At 42.5% G+C, this 16,987-nt stretch overlaps 1 protein-coding gene and 1 long non-coding RNA gene across 3 annotated transcripts in view; both read left to right on the forward strand.

Moving 5' to 3' along the window:
- LOC101401550 (uncharacterized) overlaps nucleotides 1-16,987 on the forward strand; it is an 82,093-nt gene that overhangs the window by 21,981 nt on the left and 43,125 nt on the right. The window lies entirely within an intron of this gene.
- On the forward strand, nucleotides 4,405-15,717 carry LOC147912135 (uncharacterized). 2 transcript variants are annotated; one of them, XR_015550193.1, is made up of 4 exons: nucleotides 4,405-8,173; nucleotides 9,073-9,151; nucleotides 9,641-9,732; nucleotides 11,914-15,717. It is a non-coding gene; the product is annotated as an uncharacterized LOC147912135 (long non-coding RNA). The 2 variants fall into 2 exon arrangements; XR_015550192.1 differs by having other exon boundaries at nucleotides 4,409-9,151.

The raw sequence follows: 16,987 nt of genomic DNA on the forward strand, positions 1-16,987 counted from the left end.
AGTCTAGATATGAGTACAGGTATTTATAGGAATTTATTGTTTAATGAGGGTGTAATTACAAATCAGTGGGTCAAGGATAGTTTATCAATAAGTACCAGTATAGGGGCCGGCCCCATGGAGTAGCGGTTACGTGTGTGCACTCCGCTGCTGGCGGCCCGGGTTTGGATCCTGGGTATGCACTGACGCACTGCTTGTCCAGCCATGCTGTGGCAGCGTCCCACATAAAGTGGAGGTAGATGAGCCACGGATGTTAGCTCCGGGCCAGTCTTCCTCAGCAAAAAAAAAAAAAAAAAGTACCAGTACAGTAATTGGCCTTCTTTTGGAGGAAGCAAAATTGGATCCAGTACCCAGCACCATATGTCAAAATACGTTGGATGTGGAATAAAGAGTTAAATGTCTTTAAAATAGTAAATTTAAGGAGAAAATTATGGAATCTCCATATAATGTAGAGTTTGAAGAGATGTTTTAAGGCAAGGTGGGAAATCCAGAAACTATTTTACAAAATGGTGTCCTTTGAGTATATAAATATTTAAAGATTTTATTTATTTTATTTTTTCCCCCCAAAGCCCCAGTAGATAGTTGTATGTCATAGCTGCACATCCTTCTAGTTGCTGTATGTGGGACTCGGCCTCAGGATGGACGGAGAAGTGGTGCCTCGATGCGCACCCGGGATCCGAACCCGGGCCACCAGCATTGCAGCGCGCGCACTTAACCACCAAGCCACAGGGCCGGCCCAGAGTATATAAATATTTAATAGTTTGTACAGCAACAGATGAAACATTAACATAGCAAAATAGTTATCAATTCCATAGATGGCATAAAATACATTGGATAACGTCCTTAAAGAAGCCTTCATAAAATGTGTTTGTAAATCATGATTTAAGAAGATCTTTATTAACTTAGCCACAGCCACGCATTGAAATCCACAGCGAACATGGTTACTAGAGAAGCTTTAGAATCATTTCCAAGTGATGAATTTCTGGTATTGGTCCTATTTCATGACATAGTATGGAAGGCTCTGGACCATAGGGTAAAATCAGAAAAATGAAAACAAATATTTGAAAAATATTTGAAAAAGCTGAGAGATTTATAGGAAATGTCATCACATTAAAAACGCAAAGGAATCAATAGGCTTTAGCATGGTGTCCAAGGTAAATCAAAAGAAATAATGGGAAATAAAGACCTAAGGATAGGATTCATTGAGTGGAAGAAATAGACTACTTCATGGATTGTCAGGCACATCATTAGGGGGAATCATAAGGGCTCTAGGAAGGGGAGGCGAAGCAGGTAGAAAAGCTTTTGATGAACATTCTCACCACTTACCACGACCCCGGGTATGTGCCCTTCCCTCTGCCCGTTGCCCTCCTACAGGCCTGGTTTTAGCCTCAATATTATCTCAGGCTGTTTCTGCCTCCAGCCCCCGCGCTGAGCGAACCCCAGCCCATCTCCACCCAGGTGGTGGTTAAGTACAATCTCAGTCTGAAGTGATCTATCTTGGGTGACAGCCTGAGCCACAGAGCTCCACCCCTTCCGACCCCAGGGAGGAAGCGGAAGTGTGGTCACGTGTTCATTGGGGCTTTTCGCCTGCTTGCTCCCAGTGTCTTGGATACTTTGACCTTGGTGGTGGTCCAGCGCAGCCTGGCTTTGGTGATGCCAGTGCGAAGAGGAGGATATGGGGCTTGAAGGAGGGAGTCCAAGGGCGTGTTTGGTCCAGGCTGCCAAGGGGCCTGCTTAGAGAGTCTTGACGTGCACCGCTCTCTTTTGCTGGGGCCTCCCAGCACTGCCAGGCCCCAGGGCCAGTTGGGGCATTCAGTCCTCGAAAAGATTTGAGTTGAGAAGTGCTGTGAGTGTGCGTTCCCGAGGGCTCTTCATCCACTGTGCTTCCCTCTTCAAAAGCCCCCAAAGCAACCTTTGTGACTTGTCTCCAGAAGGAAAAGAATTTGCACTGTTGGAGTGACGTTGACTCAGCTCCCACATCCTCTGGTCCTCACGAATCTGGCAATTATGGCCTATTTTGGGGATCAGTGGGTGAATGTTGGTTCCAGAGGGCCTCTTTTTCCTTCTATGTATATGCAGAAGAATGTTTCTTCTGGGAATTTAGTTTTGTTTTTGCACGTCCTTTGTTTGACAAGTTACATTCAGGTAGAAAGATACTTTCTTAAATGTCTGTGATGCACATATTTCTGTATATAAATATAATCGTATGTAGACAAGTCTTTCTTCTCAAGACAAAAGGAATCCTCACCTCTTTCTCCATCTGAACTTCCTAGGCCTGTACCTCTCCATAGAGCTTCAAAACGGGCCTCCAGGACAAAAGGATGGAGACTTTATTACACTAGTTGGAGAATAATTGAATTTACCATTCACAGGATGTTTGGACTAAGTGTATTTTTTTCCACATTCTTCTGAAAAATCTCAAACCTAAGAAAATTTGAACATTCAGTACAACACACAGTCTGCTGTATAAATTTAATATCAGCAATAAAACCCCAAGCATTTTGACGTCCTTCTCTTTATGGGTGGGTATTTCTTTCTTTTTTTTGGTGAAGAAGATCAGCCCTGAGCTAACATCCATGCCAATCCTCCTCCTCTTTTTTCTTTTTTTCTCCCCAAAGCCCCAGTAGATAGTTGTATGTCATAGTTGCACATCCTTCTAGTTGCTGTATGTGGGACGCCACCTCAGCATTGCCGGACAGACGGTGCGTTGGTGCGTGCCCAGGATCGGAACCCTGGCTGCCAGTAGCGGAGCGTGCGCACTTAACCTCTAAGCCGTGGGGCTGGCCCCTGGGTGGGTATTGCTGATAGGGTCTCTGCTATAGGCACTGTCAGCCAAACTGGATGTGAATTTCTTTTACCCCAGATCTCTGATCTGAGAGGCTCCATTATTTAAAACTAATAATCATCCCCCATTCACTTATTTTACTGTGGTAAAATATACATACTGTAAAATTAGCCACTTTAGATGGACATTTCTGTGGCATGTGCACTCACATTGTTGTGCAGCCATCACCTACATCCATCTCCAGAACTTTTTCATCTTCCCAAACTGGAACTGTACCCATTAAACTCTAATTCCCCATTCCTCTCTCTTCTCAATCCCTGGGAGTGTCTATTCTCACTACTCTAGGTTCCTTATATAAGCAGAGCATACGGTATTTGTCTTTTTGTGTCTGGCTTATTTCATTCAGCATGGTGTCTTCAAAGTTCATCTGTGTTGCAGCATGTGTCAGAATTTCTTACTTTTTAAAGGCTGAATAATACCCCATGGTGCGTATATATCACATTCCTATGTCAGTGGACAGCCAGGTTGTTTCCACTTTTCGGGTATTGTTACAAATGCTGCTATAAACACGGGTGTACAAATATGTATTCAAGGCTCTGCTTTCAATTCTTTTGAGTATATATGCCCAGAAGTGAAATTGGTTGATCATATGGTAATTCTGTGTGTATCCCATTCACTTATTAATCCTATCATATCTTGGCAGATGTTTTATTCTTACACATATTTGAAAATTCACAATAAAGGGTTTTATTTTTTTTTTAAAGATTTTATTTATTTATTTTTCCCCCCAAAGCCCCAGTAGATAGTTGTATGTCATGGCTGCACATCCTTCTAGTTGCTGTATGTGGGACGCGGCCTCAGCATGGCCAGAGAAGCGGCGCGTCAGTGCGTGCCCGGGATCCGAACCCAGGCTGCCAGCATTGGAGCGCGCACGCTTAACCGTTAAGCCACGAAGCCGGCCCACAATAAAGGGTTTTAAATTGTGGTAAAGAACACTTCAGATAGAGTTACCATCTTAACTGTTTTAAGGGTACAGTTCAGTAGTGTTACGTATATGCACATTGTTGTGCAATAGATCTCCAGAACTTTTTCAACTTTCAAAAGCAAGACTCTGTACATCCCTATTCGCCTCTCCTTACAGACCCTGCTAACCTCCATTCTACTTTTTGTCTCTATGAATTTGGTTACTGTAGGGACCTCATAGAAGTGAAATGATGCAGTATTTGTCTTTTTGTTAAAGGGATTTTTTGAGATGTAAGAAGTCCCAGGTCTGTGTATTTAAATATAGTAATAGCAATCAAAGTACCAATACAATTTTAACTCCTTTTATGTTTCCCCTCCTTTGCCCCTAGATTGATATTTATATAGAAGCGTCCTCTGGAGGACGCTGCAAGGTGTCAAGCGACCTAGGATTTACTTCCAGTGGCCCTTTTTTTAATGGGCTTGGTGAACATGGGCACTTACTTGATCGTTCTGTGCCTGTTTCCTCATTTATACAGTGGGAAAAATAAAAACGTCCTTACCCTGGTGGGAGGAGGAAGGCCCCCTCCTCCGCCGCAATTGCACCTGTGGGCGCTCCGGGTTTTCTTCTGGCTTGGGAAGGTCACAGGGTTCCCATTCCCTCTACCCGAGCGGCCTCTCCGCGCCCTCTGTTCCGGGAGCCCCTCCCCTCGCCGCCCGGAGACCGGAAGCGGAAGTGCTCGCCCCTCAGGCTCGCTTCTCTTGGCCGCTCCTTCTCTGTCTGGTCCTGGGGTCCGGGCTCCGGTGAACCTCGCGGGACCGGAAGGACGCGCGGGGTCAAAGTGCGGCCGCCGTCGTTCCGCGTGGACCCCAGGCCGCGCTAGAGCCGCCGCCATCTTCCCGCGGGGCCGGGCTCCGCACCTGCTGCCGCGGGGTCTATTCTGACGGCTCCCGCCCGGGACCTCCTCCCGCTGCCGCCTTTGCTCTGCGATCCCCCGCCTGCTCTCTGCTCTGGGGCCACGGCCTCTCCCCGAGGCGACAGGGGCCGGGGGGCCGCCAGGAGCGTCTGTCCCGGGGAGGCGGCGGATCGGGAACTGCGGTCAGGGAGCCTCCGCGGGGCCTGTTCAGCCGCTGTGCTCCCCTTTGCAAATAGCATCCTAAGCAACCTTTGTTGTCCCATCTCCAGAAGGAAAAGCATCTCAGTCCTTCACCGACCTGGGGATGCCAGCAGTATGGGTGAGCTCTGGGTGAATTTGTTCGGGTTGTGGCGTCAGTTATTTGTTTGGTTCATTATATTCAGGTGGGAAGAAAAGAAGCGTTCTTGGAGTATTAGGGAGGACACGTATCTGATATTATTAAGCGCGTGAGTGAATGAACACCTGTAAATACGAAATTTACTATCACGGAAAAGCCGGGCTACTCAGCTCCACCTGAGCTCGCCTGACCTCCAGAGCCCTGCCAGTCTCCCAGAACTTCAAAATATGAGTGTTTACAAAAAAAAGACGATATAAGCTTCTTTCCGTTAGTATCAGCACTTGGAATTGAATTTCCTATAATTTAGGAAGAGTAATTACTAAGCAGGGGACCGAGGCTTGGCACTATGGGAATATCCTGTTTCCTGAGATTTTTGATGTCTTCCTGGATCACGTGTTGTATTGAGGGTTACTGAATGTTGTTTTTCTGGTGCATTCATTCTTAGCTGCCAGTTTCTTCTCCTCTTTTATCTTTTTTTCTACCTTTCCATTATTACTGTGTGCTCCTGAATTCTGTCTCAATGTGCTGCAATCCATATATTATCATTCTTTTTGATAGTTCAACTTTATCTAGGGGTAGCTCCTTTCAGCTCTCTCCATTCCACACAACCCCGTGGATGTTTGAGGACCTCATTGCTTTCTGACTCAACAAGATGTTACAGGTTCATTTGGTACATTCCTACCCCACGTGTGGAGGCAGACATTTCTCCCAGAGAGCCTAGTTCTTTGTAGAAATCAACATCTGTTTCCCTGGGGTAAATTCTGTTTCAATGTCATTGGTTCAAGGCCCTTCCAGAACTAGAAAACATTTTTTAAAATCGTAAGTTTGTGTTCAAGTTACCAATGCAAAGGTAACATTGTATTTTTTCTCTTACCTCCTCAGGTTTCAAATTTGTGTTTTTTTCTGTCTTGGTTCCTAATAACATTAGTTTATTTCTTATTTGCCTTATCCTACATGACACATCCTGAAAATGCAATATTACAATACTACTATTATGAAAGTTTCATGTTTCTTAATAGTTCTTTTTGTACTAAGTTTATATTCTTTTTATTCTTGTTACCATTTTGGAAGTCATTTTACTTCCTGAGCATATAAAACTTTTATGTGGTTCAAAACTCAAAACGACATGAGAAAGTATACTCAGAAGTTTTCCATCCGTATCTGTTGTGTTTCATTAACATGTTCCCAGTGTTTTTTTCCTTTCAGAAATACGCAATATATATGTGTTCTCATGCATATTTGTGCGTCTTCTTATCTCCTTACAATCTTACACAAACATAACAACATTCTGCACTTCATGTTTTCACTTAAATATATATATGCTGGAAATCACTCACCTTGCCTCATAGAGATCTTCTTTTTCCATTAGTTTCCCATTAAGGGGTACAATATTTAAGGAGTTATCTATGGATACAATTTGAGTTTTTTCTATTTTTCGTTCTTAGTAATCTTGCCGAATATCCTCTACTTGTATTGTATCATTTTGCCATTTCAGGTGCATTTTTTTAAAGCAAAGTTTAAAGTAATTGTGCAGAAAAATAATCAACATTTTTGTTAACTGCAAGCACTTATTTTCCTCCACCTTCCCCTCCAAATAATCCCGGCTCTGTATTGTTAGAGTAATTAAGTATAATTCCTGAAAACTCAGATTTATATTGTGTCATGAACAGTTAGTTGTAATCTAGATACATTTTAACGATCTTGAGAAGGATTTTTGTTGCCCATCAGTCCACAATCTCTGGGTGCCTTCAGTGAGTGCCCTGCAGTGATCTTGACGTCAAGGAAAGGAGTATTCAGGCAGATTTTACCATCAGCCTCACAGGATGGTGGCTACTGATGTGTTGTATGGTAAGTCCTAGGTGATGCTTTCAGACTCTCTTTAGGTCACCCCTGCACAATATGGCTTTGGATTTTATAGGACAGCAGAACTGCTCTGGTGCCTTTAGGAGGAAGAGCTGAAAGCGGCCTGAGAATGCTGTTTTTTAAGTCAGCTGCTCCTATATGTCCTTTGGAAAAGGTGCTACATAATCTCCTTCAGGAGTCTTCTCATCAGGGGAGATCAGGAGTTCCCAGTTCTCAGGGCTGAAGTTTCCTTACCTGTAAAGTAAGACTATCACCCTTTTTCTCTTAGGCAGCCAGGCTCACAATCCCCTTTTCTGGCTCTAGGTGAGGCACAACTACTCTGACATTTGATGGCAGTAGTGTATATTTATGTGAGTTTTCCTGAGCGTGCAGGGATATACAGGAATTTCAAATGGGGATGCAATGACTTCCAGGGAGGTGAATGTGGGAATTACAGTCAGCTCTGGATCCTCTTGCATACTTTATTTTCCCTAAGTTCTTACTACAGACACTTTTGTCCTTCCTGAGGAAAAGACAGAGGATGAAAGAATGGGGGCTGGCTGACTGAAAAATTGTTATTAGGTAAAAACAAAGCTTACCCTTCTATAAAATGACATACTTGCATCTACCAGGTAGACACATTTTCTTCTGGGTAGTCCTTCCTCTAGAGCTTCTCAAAGGAAATAAGGCCCCATTCAATGAACTCTGCAGTTGAATTTTCCACATAGTGGATTTGCTCCTATTGTGAGGGATTATCCTGAAAGTCATCCCAGTAGTTCAGTCATTCCTAATGAATCTTGACCCTCATGCTGTCAACTGCATGTCTCTTATTTTGCTGAGGGCTCTGACAGCAGGTAAGGAAGATGAAAGGGTGTTTTTCTCAAAGGATTTGTTTATTCATCAGCATTTATCAGTAGTGTGCAGTGTCCTCAAGGATATGCTTCAATAGACAGAAATAAATCAAGAAGATCCTCTAGTTGTAGTGAGATAAGTTCATTTGTAAGAGGTGCAATTAAAGGCTTGGGACTGGAGGAGATAAACAGTGGGTGAGTGTAGATACGGTGAAGAGTACCTAGGACCACTGAACCCTGGGGGAGATAATGGGAGACCTGAGAACCCTGTATTGGCTTTGAGTCTCCCATCCTCATTATCCAGTAAACATTGGTGGAGATTTTACTTTCTCGCTTCAGCCTATTTGTGATGGTTTAGGATTTAGTGACCTTTGAGGATGTTGTTGGGGACTTCACCCAGGAGGAGTGGACATTACTGGACCTCACTTAGAGAAACCTATTTAGAGATGTGATGCTGGAGACTACAAGAACCTGGTCACAATAGGTAAATCTGGCGTCATTCCTTGTACCCTATTATAGATCAGATATGTGTTATGTACTTACTGTGTTTCGGAATTGGTGATTCAAATCTGAATACAGTGAGAAAGAACACACATACTCCCGGCACTCATGGGTTTGAATCTACTGTTGCTGTTCTCAAAATGTGGTCACAGGACCAACAGCATCACCATCACTGTGTTAGAGATGTACATTTTTAGACTCCACCTTTTTTTGTGTGTGTGTGAGGAAGATCAGCCCTGAGCTAACATCCGTGCTAATCCTTTTTTGCTGAGGAAGACTGGCTCTGAGCTAACATCCATCACCAATCCCCCTCCTTTTTCTCCCCAAAGTCCCAGTAGATAGTTGTATGTCATAGTTGCACATCCTTCTAGTTGCTGTATGTGGGACGCGGCCTCAGCATGGCCGGGGAAGCGGTGCGTCAGTGCGCGCCCGGGATCCGAACCCGGGCCTCCAGTAGCGGAGCACACGCACTTAACCTCTAAGCCACGGGGCCGGCCCTAGACTCCACCTTTGACATAGTGAATCAGAAAGCTGTGATTGTTGCCGCGTCTTCTTTTAGCTGAATCCCTCCAGGTGATTACAATGCACTCTAAATTTGAGAGCCACTACTTGAGTGGTTTCCCCATCAGAATGAGGATCTCTTTGTTGCAGTCTCTTTATTTCTTCAAATCAAAGCCTTAGGGCCCTGTAAATGTGTACCTAATCCTGAAAGTGGATTTCAAGGGTCAGTGATAACCTATTTTATGGGGGCCCAGAAAAGGCCTTTGCAGCCCTTTTGAAATAAATTTAATGCTTCATTAGAAATATACTTCCTAATTTGTGGGAAGATTTGTCACCTCTTGCAAGAGCCTGTTCCATGAATATATCTTTCCCTGTGGACAGGGTATCAACTGTTCAAACCAAGTCTGATCTCTTGTTTGGAACAAGAAGAATTGAGGACAGTAGAGATAGGTTCTCCAAGGTGAGTGTCTGCAAAATACAACCATGGTCAATGAGAAGTTCACTATGTTTAGAAGTATAATGAGGCGAATTTTTAACGTGCACTCTTTTTTCAGAAGGCTGATTCCATTTGTTTCTGACACTTGGGGATATCTTCAGCTTCCCTTACTCTTGTTTTACGTTTACTCAAACTTTCCAATGATCGCAAAATGTTCTCTAAATTTACCATTTTGATGTCAGCTCATTGTCCAGATTTTGTGATATTTTCTTTTTCTATTCACCATCATTTTTAATTTTTATAGAATCATTTTGTAATAAACTACTTGAAATTTTGACTCCGTGTCCTTATCATTGCTAAATTTTTGATATAGCCATACTTCTCAAATCTGTTTCCCTTATTTTTTTCTCTATGTATTTAGAAAAGTAATACAAATGAGCCTGACCATTTTGAACTTCTTTAACCTAACATTTCTTTCTAAACTTTCAAATTTGTTTATCTGTTTTACCACAGAATGAGAAATGGGACTTATAAATAAAGAATTAGCACTTCATCAGGATATATTCTGGGGGGAAACAGCCAGCCCCCCAAATAGGATACAAGTGGTAAGATCAATAAGTGACATTTATCTTTCAAATTCAGAAAAGATTGGGAATTAGATTAGATAGAAAAGCAGCACAAATGGGAGATATTTGAAAAAAGTGGGACAGCCCAAAAGAGCGATGCCTCTAGGGAAATACTCTGAATATGGTGAATTTGGGGACATACTAAAGATAGCTTGAAACTTGGTGCTTCAGGGTTCCCACAAGTGTACAGTCACACATATTTAAAGAAGTTGAGTTTTAAAAACAATTTTATAAAACACTACAAGAATCATTTTAAAAAATAGAGTAGATGGCACAGCATTCTGCCACAAGAGTTACATCATTCAATTGGAAAGAAATCAAGAGGGCAGGATTGTATGCTTGTAATGAAAATGATAAAAATCATAATAATGTTTCTGTCTTGACATAGGAGTAACCTATTAATCAGTCTGAAACATCCTTCAGTTATCATTCATACCTTCATCAATAAGAAAGAACCCAAAATGGAGGGGAACTCGATAACTGTAAACAATGTAGGAAAGTCTTCAGTGAACACTCGTGTCTTAAGACACACATGAGTATTCAGAATAGAGGGAACACTTACAAGGAAAATCATTATGGAAAAGGCTTTCTGACTCTGCCCAAGAAAACGTATACCAGAGGGAAATATTCTAAGCCTAATCAGTCTGGAAAAGCCATCAGCCTGTCTCCAAATACCATGTACCAGAGAATATGCACACCAGAGAAACCCTTTGATGCAGTGACTTTGGGAAAGCCTTTGTTAATAACTCATACCTTCAGGCATACGTGAGAACTGACAATGGAGAAGAACTCTATAAGTGGAAGGAATATGAGAGATCTTGTATTCACTCCATAAGCCTTTCTGTGCATATACAAGCTTACATCGCAAAAAAAAATTCTATGAAAAGAATGTCGAAAAGGTTTTAGGTATTCTGCATATCTTAATATTCACATGTTATCCCACACTAGAGAGAAGCCCTTTGAGTGTAAGATATGTGGGAAAGCAGTTATGTATTCCTCCTGCCTGAATATGCACTTGTGGCCTCACAGTGCTGAAAAGGTATATGTGTGTAAGGAATGCAGCATTGCCTTTAAATGTTCCACAAACCTTAATATGCACATATGAACCCACACTGGTGAGAAACCCTATGAGTGGCATGTGGGAAAACTTCCACTGTTTCCTCACACCTAACTCAACATTTAAGAATTTGTACTGGAAAGAAACTCTATAAATGGAAAGAATGTGGCAAAGTTTCTACTAGTTCTTCTCAACTTACAGAAGGTATAAGAAAACACAGTGCAGAGAAGCATTTTGAATGTAAAGAATGTGGGAAAACCTTCACTCAATCCTCACACCTTTCTGGACATCAGATAACTCATACCAGTGAGATGCCCTTTGAGTGTAAGCTATGTAGGAAAGCTTTACGTATTCCTTGTACCTGAATAAGCAGTTGTGGAATCACAGTGCAGAAAACCATACATATGTAAGGAATCTGGCAAGGCATTTACATGTTTCACAAACTTTAACATCCACATGTGAGCTCACATTAGCGAAACGCCCTAATACTGTAAACAATGTGGGAAAGCCTTTAGTTATTTTAAATCATTTCAAATTTATGAAAGCATTCATACAGGAGAGAAACCCTATGAATGTACACTGTGGTAAAGCTTTCGATTCTCCCACTTTTGAAGTCATGAAAGAAGTCACACTGGGGAGAAACTCTATCAATGTAAGGAATGTGGAAAATCCCTTAATTGTCCTCATTTACTTTGAAGCCATGAAGGAATTTGTACCAGAGAGGAACACTATCAATTATAGGAATGCGGAAACATTGTCAGTAATATCTCAGGTTTTAATTAACATGTAAGAATTTACAGTGGAGAGAAGCCTTATGTCTGTAGAGATTGTGAGAAAGCCTTCAGTAAATCCTCAGGACTTAGCTCATGTAGAATTCACGCTGGGGAGAAACCATATGAATGTATACAAATGTGGGAAGGGCCACACTTCTTCCTGAAGCCTTGATGAACATGTAAGAATACACAGTGGAGAGAAGGTATGTCAGTGTTAGGAATGTGGGGAAGCCTGTAGTTGGTACTTGGTCATTATTAATCATATAAGAACTCATGCTATAGACAAGATTTATGAATTAAATAATGTGTGGAAACCTTTTCTCATTTCAGAAGCCTTCTTATGGACATGCAAACTAACACAGGATTGAAAACTAAGACTAAAGTATGGCTGGAATTCTGCCCCCCCGTAATTCATATGTTAAAGCCCTAACCCATAATTCCTCAAAATGTATCCATCTTTAGAGATGTTTGTTAAAGAAGTGATTAAGTTAAAGTGAGGTCTTTTGTGGGGGTCTCTAATTCAGTATCACTGGTGTCCTAATAAGAAGTGAAAGAGACACCAGGGATGCATACACACAGAGAGAGAACCATGTGAAGATACTAGAAGATGGCCATCTGCAAGCCAAGGAAAGAGGCCTGGAACAGATTCTTCAATAAAACCTTCCCGAGAAACCCATCCGTGTTGGCACCTTGATTTTGGACTTCTGGTCTCCAGATTTGTGGGAAAATATATTTCTGCTGTTTTAGTCATCAAGTCTGTGGTACTTCTTTCTGTAAGGAACATGGTCAACATCTGCATATTGCTCAAGCTTTGGTATCCACGTGAGAATATGCACTGTGTAAAACCCTGTGAATGTAAAGTGTACAGGAAAACTTTCACGCTCCTCATAACTTACTGTTTAGGAACTCACAGTCAAGGGGTGCAGTATAAATTTAAGGAGTGTGGGAAAGCCATCAGAATATCCTCATAAACCAGCATATAAGAACTCACACTGAAGCCATACCATGTAAGAAATGTGGAAAACCCTTTACTATTTGCTCAGTTTTTACTAAATAAGTTAGATCTTGTAGTGGAGAGAAATCCTAATATTATAAGATGTGGAAAGTTGTAGTTCTGCTAAATACTTTAATATTCACTTGTACTTTTTCAGCGGAGAAAAACTTGATGAATATCAGAAAGGGTTGAAAGTCATTCTTCCATTAGATTGTACCTCATACTTTAATAAACACGGGATGATTCACGCTCTAAAAATGGGATAACTTACACGCAAGAGAAATTGTGAATGTAGGGAATATAAGAAAGGTTTCCCTTAGTCCTGCAATCTTATGGTATGCTGAGAGAAACATTGCTTTCTGGGTGGTTCTGTAGATCTATTTTGAACAGTTATGATTATGTCCTGACCATTTTGGGGCACAATGTGTCTTTCTTTCTTGTGATAACCATGGCAAGCCAGTCTAGTTGCTACACCTTCTGGTTTGCAACCAGGCCAAAGTGGGCCAATAAGATTTACACTTAATCCTATTCTAGCCACCTGGATTCACTTGTTGGATTGACATGGTTTTACATTGTGAAGACAGTGACTGTTTGAATTCACTGCTCATGGAGTGCATTTACTTTGGCTCACACTGGCCAAGGTGGGGACATAATACATCTCTAAATTTTCTAAAAAAGCCCTCCTCCTTCTCTCCTTATCCATTCACATAAAAGGCCAGTGTGCAAGCAGAATGTGAGTGGAGAAAAGGTGAGGTCATACACCCAGATTTCATGGCCATGAGGGAGAACAACAACCCCAGCACTTGGGGAGAGAATACTTTTGACCTCAGGCAGTGTAGGGAGGCGCTCAAAAAAAATACAGCACCACAGCCTGGAAAAACAACGATACCGTCTGCCTGAGGCAAGCCACAGCTGGAGCTGGAAATATGACGGGCTGCTGGGTTGTCACTCCATCCATGTGCTATGAAAAAAGAAAAACTTATTAGTGTGACCTGTCCTGATAATCTGCTGTGCTTGAAGCCATCACTGGCAGTTCCTGATTGCAGTCCCTGAGAACAGACAGAGACCAGCACATCCTCATTTCAGTCTGTATGAGACAAAATCATATACTTCTGATGCTGGAGCAGCCTTGAGTTATGTCATGACTGGCCACCGAGGATGCAGCTGCTTGATGACACTTTCCATGGGGATTATCAAAGCTGTGTAATGGTAATCCACATCAAGCTTAAATATAAAACCTGAGAAGGAATGACCTGTGTCTTTTATGTTATATGTTTGCAGAGCAAAATGGGTTGTGGAGTGGTTATCTACCTGTATGAGTTGCTGTTTAGCCTGTGTTTTACGGCATTTAGTTCTTAGGAACAACATAAAATATAGCTGATTAGTCTTTACTCCCTTGTGTGGGCTGTAAGTGATAATCCACTGGCCTTAGATGACATCTTTTTTTTTTTTTTTTTTGAGGGGAAAAAACTACCTTTAATAAAGAAAAAAAGGGAAAAAGTAAACAAGCCTGCACAGCCCCACTAACATACTTGGAAACCTTAATTTCAATAAACAACAGATTTGGCTCTCTTTCTGAGATGACATCTTGATTGTCTGAAATAAGACCTATCAGTCCTCACTGGAACTTGTTCACAGTTGACTGAATCTGAAATTTTGATGTCATGGGTGAGGTTAATACTACAGGTTGGCCTCATCCTGCTTCCTGGACTCCTAGTGATAGTAGCACTAATAAATGCTGTATGACATAATCTGAGCAGATTTGTTCCCAACTTTTGTTGGTCAGTGTCTGGCAGAGTGGCATATTCATGTGAAAAATGATCAGAGGCCACGTTGGATTGTTGAAAAATACTCCTCCATGAGTCTTTGCTTCCACTCATCTTCCTGAGCATGCCAAGAATGCAAGGCCCTGACCACTCTTTACCCACCATTTCTCAGGATCATGTTTGCAGTGAGCAACTGTGAAGGATGAGGTCCTTTCTCCTGTTGGACAAAGAGCAGGCTTGCTTACTAACTTGCTATAAAAGAATGACTTTCCCAAAACTCATCATTCCTCTCCGGTAACACCCAGTATATGTGCAAACATCCATGTGGGCCCTGTGTGTCACTCCTGAGGGACTTGGGGACAAAGAGAACCAATACAAACATGCTGATGCTCATACTGCTTTCTGCCCCATAAGTAATCATCTCATGCTATCTGACTCCAAAGTCTAGGTCCTCTGCTGGCATCCATGAAGTAGGAACAGGCTAACTTATTAGCTTGCAAGTAGGATCCATTTGATTCTGGCTCCAGCAGTTTTGGCAATGAAAATGGCATGCTGAGAGAGGCACAGCTTTGTGACAAAGGACAAGGTTCCACAGGCTGGGTTTGGAGATGTAAGACTGCCTAGAATCCAGTAATGAAGCCCCTTGTGCAAGAGGTTTGCCCAAGTTGTGTGCAAGAAGAGGGGAATAAGAATCCCGCTATGGTCCTGCGTATTCATGAGGCTTAGTGGCAAGAGATAGGATTGGGACAAGCCACCCAAATGGAGCCTTTGTTGTTCTCTTTCCTCTGGGCACGTGTAGGAGGAGATGGTATGAGTATGGGACAGTAAGCTGTGCTGCTGTCCAAAGAGTGTGGCTGCTGGGTCAGTAGGTCAAAGTTTAAACAAATTGTGTCAGCAATGAGGATCTTCTATTTGATTTAGTACTTTGGGTGAACTGAGAACAGAATTTTCTTTGGTTAAGGTGTGAATGAGAAGCCACTTGAAACAGAAAGTGAAGGCAAAACCTTGCTAACTGCTACTTTGCCACTCTCTTTCTGCATGCTTTTGATCACTTTCTCTGTATTAGAAGGGCCACAGGCCATATGCACACATCTGGTATGTTGAGAAACTTCAGAGAGAGAAGGGACTTGAACTTTTATGGTTCTACTGGATATGGGCATTGAATTATCACCCTGCCTGTTATTATTGCAGAAAGGGCTTTGGGTACATGGGTGGCCAGCATGCCAGGGACTCTGGAGCAAAAAGAAAGGGGCACCTGGGCCTGGAAGCTTGCCTAATGCTGGCAGATACATCCACTGCCCATGAGAGAGGAAGCAACAGTGGCACTTGAGCACAGACCCTGTGCTACCTTCTCCTTACCCCAGAGGTTACCCACCCTCATCACCCTACACAGCTCTTCTCTTGCTCTTTGTCAATGGATAGTGTAATCTCCCAGTAACTGTAGTTGGTGTCACTAGTCTATGACACATTCATTTCAGACACCTTGGTCCATGTCTCTGTAAGGATTTGGGAAAATATGGGAGTAGGAAGAGAAAATTTAAGTGACCTTGTGGGCAAGCTCCTATGTGCCCAGTCACTCTACTGTTGTGGTTTCTGCTGGATGTATCCTTGGTACAGATGTGTCATATGCTTGCAATTCCTTGTCCTGTGTGTGATATTTCTGAAAATGCCACGTGTTCTGTCCGTTCCAGGTGGTCTAACAAAAATCATATAGAATCCCAGGAGGAGGGCCGGCCCCATGGCTTAGCGGTTAAGTGCGTGCGCTCTGCTACTGGTGGCCCAGGTTCGGATCCTGGGCACACACCGATACACTGCTTCTCTGGCCACGCTGAGCCGGCGTCCCACATACAGCAACTAGAAGGATGTGCAACTACGACATACAACTATCTACTGGGGCTTTGGGGGAAAACAAAGGAGGAGGATTGGCAATAGATGTTAGCTCAGGGCTGATCTTCCTCAGCAAAAAGAGGAGGATGAGCATGGATGTTAGCTCAGGGCTGATCTTCCTCACAAAAAAAAAAGAATCCCAGGAGGAGAAGGGTGTTTTTGGAGTATGCACAGAGGCCATTTCCCCCTACAATAGCACCATATGCCTGTTGTAGCCACCAAGCACACTCCTTTTTAAAAAAAGTCAGCTATGAATGTGTTACTAATCTCTTTCTGAAACTGAATGCCTGACTCAAGGGGGACTTGTGACTCCAGCCTGGCATCCCCATAGAACGCAGAGATCCACAAGGGAAAGTGTAACAGGCTTTGCTAGTCAAATGGAAATGGTATATTAGGATGCAGCAGCCTGGCCAGAAGCATTTTGATTTTACCTTTAGAGAGCTACCACTTTTGGAGAAACTTCATACTCCATTCCAACACCTAAAACTAAGCCACTGGCTCAGTGGGGTCCTTAATTCGTAGGCTGGGTTCACTGATGGTTGGGCTAAGCTGAGAGCTGGTGGTTGCCACTGGGTGGATATAAGTACCTACATTAAAGAAGAAGATATATATAAGCTCTATACATTGAGGCCCTAGAAAAGAATAACAAACTAAATGATAATCTAACAGAAGGAAGGAAATATTAAAAGTTAGAAGGGAAATAAATGAAATGGAGAATAGAAAAACAGTGGAGCAATGAAACCAAAAGTTGTTTCAT

The sequence above is a fragment of the Ceratotherium simum genome, chromosome 39, assembly GCF_057802395.1.
Source record: "Ceratotherium simum simum isolate JZ-2026a chromosome 39, ASM5780239v1, whole genome shotgun sequence".
Lineage (NCBI taxonomy): Eukaryota > Metazoa > Chordata > Mammalia > Perissodactyla > Rhinocerotidae > Ceratotherium > Ceratotherium simum.